Raw genomic sequence first — 8,986 nt, 5'->3', positions numbered from 1 at the left:
CCAATATTGTGAAGTGTAGGTACTCTGCATATTTTCACATCTTCTCTATCTATTATCTCTGGAATGAGGTGATAACTCCTAAGTATGTGTTTGAATCGTTGGTGAGATCTAGGCTCCTTAGCTTGTGCGATAGCACCATTGTTATCACAATAGAGACCAATGGGATCCGCAATGCTAGGAATTGTTCCAAGTTCACTAGTGAACTTTTTGATCCAAACAGCTTCCTTTGCTGCACTTGAGGCAGCAATATACTCGGCCTCGGTGTAGAATCAACAACTGTATCTTGCTTTGAACTTTTCCAGCTTACAGCGCCACCGTTTAAGCAAAACACATAACCAAATTGCGATCTAAAGTCATCCTTATCTGTCTGGAAGCTAGCATCAGTGTATCCAATTACAACCAGCTCTTCATGACCTCCATATATCAAGAATGAGTCCTTAGTCCTTCTCAAATACTTAAGGATATTCTTGACAGCTACCCAATGAGCATCACAAGGATCAGATTGGTACCTACCCGTTGCACTTAAAGCATACGAGACATTTGGTCGAGTATATAACATGACATACATGATAGATCCTATTGCAGATGCATATGGAATCTTATTCATGCGATCCCTTTTTTCCTTAGTTGAAGGGGATTGTGTTTTTGATAGACACATGCCATGTTGCATAGGTATGAATTCTTTCTTGGAATCATGCATATTAAAGCATCTCAGCACTTTGTCTATGTACGTACTCTGACTTAGGCCAAGCAGTTTTTGTGATCTATCTCTATAGATTTTGATTCCTAATATATAGGCTGCTTCACCTAGGTCCTTAATAGAAAAGCATTTCCCCAACCAAGACTTTACTTGTTGCAGGGTAGGGACATCTATTCCAATGAGTAATATGTCATCGACATATAATACCAAGAAAACGATCATGCTCCCACTAACCTTCTTGTAGACACAAGGCTCATCTTCGTTCTTGATGAATCTATATTGTTTTACTGTTTCATCAAAATGAAGATTCCATCTTCTGGAAGCTTGCTTCAATCCATAGATTGATCTTTGTAACTTACATATCTTTTGGGCTTCTTCTAGTATGTCAAATCCTTCAGGCTGTGTCATGTACACATCCTCAAGAAGATTCCCATTAAGGAAAGCAGTTTTGACATCCATCTACCATATTTCATAATCATGATATACAGCGATAGCAAGTAAAATCCGAACAGATTTAAGCATTGCAACTGGTGAAAAGGTTTCATCATAGTCAACCCCATGAATTTATTTATATCCTTTTGCAACCAGTCTTGCCTTATAGGTGTGTACCTTACCATCCATGCCGGTCTTCTTTTTGAAGACCCACTTGCATCCTATAGGGTTAACTCCTACAAGAGGCTCTACCAATGTCCAAACTTGGTTTGTGTACATGGAATCCTTTTCAGATTTCATGGCTTCTAGCCACTTCTCAGACTCGGAACCAGTTATGGCCTCTTGGTAGGTCATAGGCTCATCTTGATCCATGAGTAATACATCACCTTGATTAGTTATGAGATATCCATATCTCTCAGGTAGGTGACGTATCCTGCTTGACCTACGCTGGTCTTGTTCTACTTGAGCAGGTTGTTCTTCCACAACTACTTGTGTTTCCTGCTCTAATTCCTCCATAGGTGTATCAATGCTTTGTGATTCTTGAACTTCTTCAAGCTCTACTTTCCTCCCACTGATTCCTTTGGAAATAAAATCATTTTCTAGGAAAACTCCAGTTCGAGCGACAAACACTTTGCCCTCTGAAGGATTGTAGAAGTAATACCCTCTTGTTTCTTTAGGATACCCCACAAATAAGCATTTTTCAGATTTGGGCTCAAGCTTAGTTGAAATTTGTCGTTTCACATAAACTTCGCAACCCCAAATCTTCATGTAAGACATATGTGGTTTCTTACCACTCCATATCTCATATGGTGTCTTCTCAACCTTTTTGGATGGAACACGGTTAAGTGTGTAAGTTGCTATCAATAGTGCATGTCCCCAAAAGGAGTTTGGAAGATTGACGTGACTCATCATGGACCGGACCATGTCTAACAGGGTTCGATTTCTTCTCTCAGATACACCATTCCATTGGGGTGTTCCAGGAGGAGTAAGTTGGGATAGGATCCCACACTCTTTTAGATGGTCATCAAACTCTAGGCTTAAATACTCACCACCTCGATCTGATCGAAGAGTTTTAATATTCTTACCTAGTTGGTTTTGTACTTCATTCTTGAATTCCTTGAACTTTTCAAAGGACTCTGATTTGTGTTTCATTAAATACACATAACCATATCTACTGAAATCATCAGTAAATGTGATGAAGTACTGAAAACCTCCTCTGACTGGTATGTTCAGTGGTCCACATACATCAGTATGTATTAGGTGTAACACCTCAAAATTTGCCCTCCTCTTCTTGAGACTAGTTTGACATATTGAATTTCATTTTTTAGAGCATTAGGTATTGCATTTTGCATCTCATATGAAAATAAGAAGGTCATCCTCCAAAGTCTTTTCAAAAGATGGAGAAGTTAAGTGATTCAAGCCTGAGGGTCTCTATGAATTGATGATCAACCATCTGAGGGCATGGGCTTTAATTAGGGTTTTTTTGGTTCTTCAAAGGTCTTGAGCATTATCTTGTTTGCAAAGATATATTACCATCATCATGGTTCTATCATCATCAAGAGTTTCATTGTTCATTCTCAAGTTCCTTTGGATTAGGGTTGTGACCTCTGGTCAACCCTAATCAATGCCATTCTTCCAACCAGGGCTTCTCAAAGGCATGAGGTATTGTCTTGGGATGAGGATCACATGATTGTTATGAGGAGCTTACATGAGCTAGGGTTTCATTTTGAGCAATTTCCCCAAGTGGTGGAGGCTCAAGTGGATCAAGGCATGTCAAGGTCATCTGAGGACCACAAAAGTTAACCGTGGAGTCAACTGAGGGCTATGAGGTGGGGAAATGATTTGAGACACCTAAATCATGTTCAAATAAGGCCCATTCATCATTTTAAACATTCATCTTGAAGAATCAAACGTCATGGCAAAAGTTACCAAAAATGGAAAGTGACCTATAATTCAAAGTTTCCAAATTTGGCAAGTTTTTGGTCCACATTCAACTTGACTTTTCAATATTAAAGATGTTTCAAATGGATTTTTGGTGAACATGAAAGTTGTAGATCTTTGTCTCCCCTTTTCAAAAAGTCTTAAATCATGTCCATGTGATGGATGGTTGAGAAGTTATGGTCATTTGATCACAAGGTGTACATGGAAACTCAAAGTTACCTAACTTTTGATACAAAGCTCCAATTTGATCCATTCTTTTTGCAAAATGCTCCTCATGTACACGGCCTCTAAAATTGACATCATTTGGCTCAATTAGGCAAAAGAATCATGGCTTGTGTTCTCATTATTTTCTCATGTGCATTTTGGAGGGAATTTCCATAATTCAAATTTGGCTTATGATACAAGCAAAATACCATTTCCATGATGATCCTTGGTTGATTTTAAGCGGATTCAAAGCTTAACATGAGCATGTGCACGTGTGTTTTGGCCATGCAAGTTCAATGTGCAATTTTGCAAGACACTTCAATTCTCACTAATCATGATTAAACCAAGGCTAATTTGGTTTTCAGTATCATTAGCATGCCATATAAAAGCCAAACCCTAAGCCATAACTGCCATAACAACATTTTCAGATCTCAAATTTTCAAGTTCCCTCCAATTTTCTCTCTCTTCGATTCTTCAATTTCTCCACACAAACACCAAAAATTCTTCAAGATTCTTGATCATCATCCTTCATTGATCAAGAATCAACCTCTGTTTTGGACAATTGAGCAAGATTTCGAGCTGTTCAAGTGCATCTTCATGGAAATGGATTTTGGAAATTGAGCTAGATCCAGGTGGTTTCAGCTGTTGATTCTTGCACAAAGCTTCAAGTCAAGGATATTGGAGTAGATCTGGAGCTTTTGAGAGTTTGAGCACGCGTAAATAGCAACTTCCATTTCCGAGTGAGTTGAAACTCGATCTCTCTTTTTGTTGTTTTCTTGATATAAATGTGTAGATCTCATTGCCTGGAACATGTAGATATAATTAGAATTGAAAATGGATGAGAATTGAGCATGTTATGTGAACTTTCAGTTTAGATCTCAATAATGTTTTCGTTCGATCTGAAGAATACAAGAGGAATTAGGTTTAATTGAATTGATATTTGGATTCTATGTTGCAAGAGCTTTCGATTGGTGTATGGTTTGATGGATTCTGGAAAAAAATTGTTGGAACTCCGCCGGAGATGGCCGGAGAAGACGACCGGAGCTTAGCTCCGGCGTCTCTGCAACTTGCTAGGGTTTGCCTTGTTGTCTGCTGACTGTGTGCCTTGTGTGTATGAACCATTGGCTGATGTTCCTTTGACCTTGGCCATGTGTATGTTGAATGCTGAGTGGCATGGTGAGTCATTTAATGAAACGCATCGTTTCATTTAGGTGATGTGGATTGCTGATGTATGCGCTTATGTGTGTGAATGATTGGCTCCGTTTGCTTTGACTGGCCACGCGTTGCTTTGACTTGCTGAGTGGCACGCTGATGTAGATTAGTGAAGTGCTGCGTTTTGATGTTTGAATGTGGACCGCTGGATTGCTTTTGCGCGCTTCATCGTGTGGCTCTCATTTATTCTGATTTAATTTGAATAATTATTTCCCTCCAATTTCTTTTTGTTTATTCCATTTATTTAGCTCATTTAGAAAATTCATTAAAAATTGAAAAATGATCCAAATTAACTCCAATTTTTTTTCATAGATTTGTTTTAATGTCTAGTTTTTCATGGTATTATTTTCATGAATTGTTGATGTCTGATTTTTAATGTGTAAATTTTTTGATCCATGCCATGCTATCTTGATATGTTGCATTCAATGCTTTGTGAAATCTTCATCTTTGATCCAATTGACCTGATTTTTTGTGTCCTTGATCTTCACATGTGATATGATTTTTGAACACTGGTGTGGAATTTTTCTCATATGCTATCATTGTTTTTGACACATGAAGATGTATGTGACAATTTGTGTCACATTTTTGGCATTCAACTTGTGCATTTTTGTTCATCTACCATTTAAACTCTTCTGGATTTGATCTTTTTCACATTGCTTATTCATGACATGAAGAACTTGCATAAAAAATATCATAGTCTTTGCATGCATTTCTGTTTTGATTTGAATTTTCTAATTTGAAAGTTCACTTTGTACACATTTTGTGATCATTGCATAACATAGGCCATTTGAGATATTTGCTTTTTAAATTGATGTTGGTCCTTTTGAGGATATTTTGTGACATGTTTGAATGTACATTATGTGAAAGATTGAGTTTTGTTTTGATCATTTGATTTGGTTTTGAACTTAGTCTTTGTACTAGTGTTTTGTGCATATACTAACTATGCTTTGTGTTTCAGGTTTGGACATTTAGCATTGATGGTTGATTTGTTCTCACTTTGTGAGATGCAAATGATTAGAATTCTAACTTTTGTTTGTTTTGTAGGATCTTAAGTGATGTGCTTGAGTTCTTGAGTTCATTTGAATGCTTGAGCATTGTTCATTGAGTTGTGTAACTGTGAATGGTTTCACTGTTTGCCTGTTGGTTTTTGACTGAAATATTAATTGTTTAGCTTTTGTACAGGTACATTAGTTGCTTGCTTTTTGCTCTTGCTTGAGCTTTGGATTGTGGTTGATACACCACTTAGGTAGTTATCCTCTTACTTCATGTATTCTGGAAGTCCTGTCACCTTTTTGGCAGGCATTTTGCTGGCAAGTCCTCCTTCAGAGGCTCTGTTTGTGTTTGTTTACAGTTGTGCCAAAGACCTCCAAATGAGGCATGTGATATTTGATAAGACCTCCAAATTGAGGCAATTGACGGATAAAAGGGATTAGTAGCCAATCCCCCATTATTCAGTGAGTCGTTCTTTATGCTCGCACTACATGCTGATGCTTCAGAACATGTACCCAAGATCTTTGTCCAGTGTCTGTCAAGTGGAATAGGATCCCACTTTCTGGATCCCCACGCTTTCTTTGTCATGAGCTCACCCTGGCCAGGGTTAAGAGCATGAGGTCTCATCCTCATTACCATTTTGATCTGCTCACCCTGACGTTCAATGTCAGTGGTTAAGAGCCCACTTGATCACCCTTGTACAGTTTGGCTTGTTTGTCGAGGTTGATATGACCCCTCTTGACTAAAGCCTACCCATTGTTTGGGCCTCTTGTATGGATATAGTGTGTGATGCTTGTTCACTTGTGCTGGTATGTTTATCTGCTTTCCTCTTCTCGTCTCCATTTCTGTAGGAGTTGTATGATTGATTTCTGAGGAAGCTGAATGCATGATTATAGACCTCAACTTAGGGATTGTTGATTGCATGACAAATATTAGGCTCAAGTCAGTCTCCCTATTAGTTTGTTGTTTCCCTGGTCTCTGGTTAGGAGAGTGTTTTACCCCTGTTAAGGGGAACTACGTCGCCCTGATTCTCATACCAGATGAGATACGTAGGCAGGAGATTGAGCGAGATCTCTCCGGGCAACCTTTACTTTTTTTGTTGTGTTGTGTGTGTTCACCCTTTATTTGTTTTCTTTGGAACTCGTTTGTCCAGCGTGTGCGTGTGTGGTATGATTATACCTTGGGGGATTTCTTCTGTTATCATTTGGGGTTCATATTGGGGTTCATTTGTGATTATCATCATCTTGGGGTTCACCTTTGGGGTTCATCTTTGGATATTTGGTCACTTTGTTGAGGTTTGTTCTGATAACTTTTTTTCTTTGGTGTTCGCTGGTTAGCGTTTGTTATTGTTTGGAGTCGGATGTAAGTCCATGTATTGGCATTCTGTTTCCTTTTTGTTGTTTGGAGTCGGATGTAAGTCCATGTATTGGCATTCTATTTCCTTTTTGTTGTTAGGAGTCGGGTGTAAGTCCATATTGTCGCATCCTGCGAAAAAACAACCGGCGAGCCTAAAAATAAAAACATACAGAGCCGCCACTAAACGTTATTTATCCCAAGATAGGGAAAGGAAACGCTCAGAGAAACCTGGAAAGACATGGTCTCGCGACCAGAGAGAAAAGGTTCGGGAGTCGGTTACGCGAGGGGAAGGTATTAGCACCCCTCACGTCCTAGGTACTCCTAGGGATCCACGTCCTAGAATAAAGAAAAGGTTGCTAAACATCACACACACACACGGGGAACGCAGGTGGGATTAAGAGGAATGGGCTCGATAAGGTATCGCACCTTATGCCTACATATCTTGTCTGGAACAAGAATCAGAGCCACTGTAGTTCGGCTTACGCACGCCAAACAACACAAAACATACAAATAAGCAAGGGTGGCAAACATGGAGCCTGACAACCACTGGATGGAATTACGTCGGCATCCGAACCAAAACACACTCAAAAGGGCAAACGTGGAGCCCGACTGCCAATCACTGGACTTACATCGGCATCCGAACCCAAGCATACAATCAGATAACAAGTAAACGCACGCAAAAAAGAAAAAGGTTGCCCGGAGTGGTCTCGCACGACCACCTGCCTACGTACCTCGTCTGGAACGAGGATCAGGGCGATGTAGTTCCCCTAAACAGGGACTAAATTGCTAACCAGAAACCGGGGAAAGATACACAACTAGGGAGCTGAGACTCGAGCCTAATGTTGTCATGCATCGTTAACCCTAAGTTCGGTTTTCTATCCTACTTGCATAAGCAAACTAACCTAACCAGGAAAGAAGCTAGCACACAAGCATACGATCATATATCATCAAATGAGAACAGGTATCTCAAACAAACATGTCAATCAGATATCCACATAACACGCACTATAGCCAAACAAGGGGGCTCAATCAATCAGGTTTGACTGCCTAAGCAATCGTCTGTACAGGCTGTGTTTGCTCTTAACCTTGCCATTACGAGGCTAACGTGAAGCAGATGAAAGGATGAAGTGAGGATCAGACCTCACAGCTCTTATCCCTAACCAGGGAGAGCTGACAAATGAGCATGGGTCCAGAATAGGGGAACCCTTCTATACTCGATGACTCTGACACAATGTGCACTGCACAAGATCTTGGGCTTTTGATCTCAATGCTACAACCATGTAATGGGAGCAAGGAGAAGACTCACTGAATAGTGGGGGACAGGTTGCTTGTCCCTACCTTCCACCAATTGCCTTCTTTGAAGGACTTTTCCTGCTTGGGCTCGAAAAATAAACATACACAAGCATTGCCTCTTAAGGAGGACTTCAGACAATTTGCCCGGCCCGGTAACAGCCGGGTCTCCAGACTACATGAAGTAAGAAGGTTATACCTCAAATGCAAGTTGCTTAAGCAAAGCAAAGAAATAGTTCACAAGGAACTGAGCAACTAAAGTACCTGGAAACAATCAAACTCAATCAGTAATCAATCAGACAAACTATACGGCAAACAATCAAACAGTTTAAACAATACAACACAAAGCAAGCTCAAGGCTTAAGCCCAAGCTCCAACACCTACAAAAAAATGTTATGTTAGTGTACAAACATCCACAACATCAATCAAAATTGGATTTGGATCATTCTCCATGTACATTATGCTTTTGATCCTGAAAAACCAAGCAAATATTAGCAACTAGACCACTAGGCCAAGCCTAGGGTCCAAAAGCAAGAAAAAAATTAAAACAGCAAGGTATCCACCATCCAACATCAAATTAACATCAAACAAGAGCAAACATCATTGGTCTCATGTTTATATCATCCATCAAGTTCAATTCATGCACAAAACAATCCATATTGGTTCAAATGAAGCACCAAATATACAAACAGAAGTATTGCATTCAAAGCCATGCCAAAACACATCAAAAAAATCTCAAATTAAATACACCTAAACAGGGGTCAATCAAGGTCTACCATGTCAAATTTGAGCTCAATTGGGCAAATGGAACCATGTCAATGAAAATCAACAAAAACAGCCACAATTTCATGCTCCAATTCA

Source organism: Lathyrus oleraceus, chromosome 1 (genome assembly GCF_024323335.1).
Source record: "Lathyrus oleraceus cultivar Zhongwan6 chromosome 1, CAAS_Psat_ZW6_1.0, whole genome shotgun sequence".
Classification (NCBI taxonomy): Eukaryota; Viridiplantae; Streptophyta; class Magnoliopsida; order Fabales; family Fabaceae; genus Lathyrus; species Lathyrus oleraceus.
Note: the sequence above shows the minus strand (reverse complement) of the source record.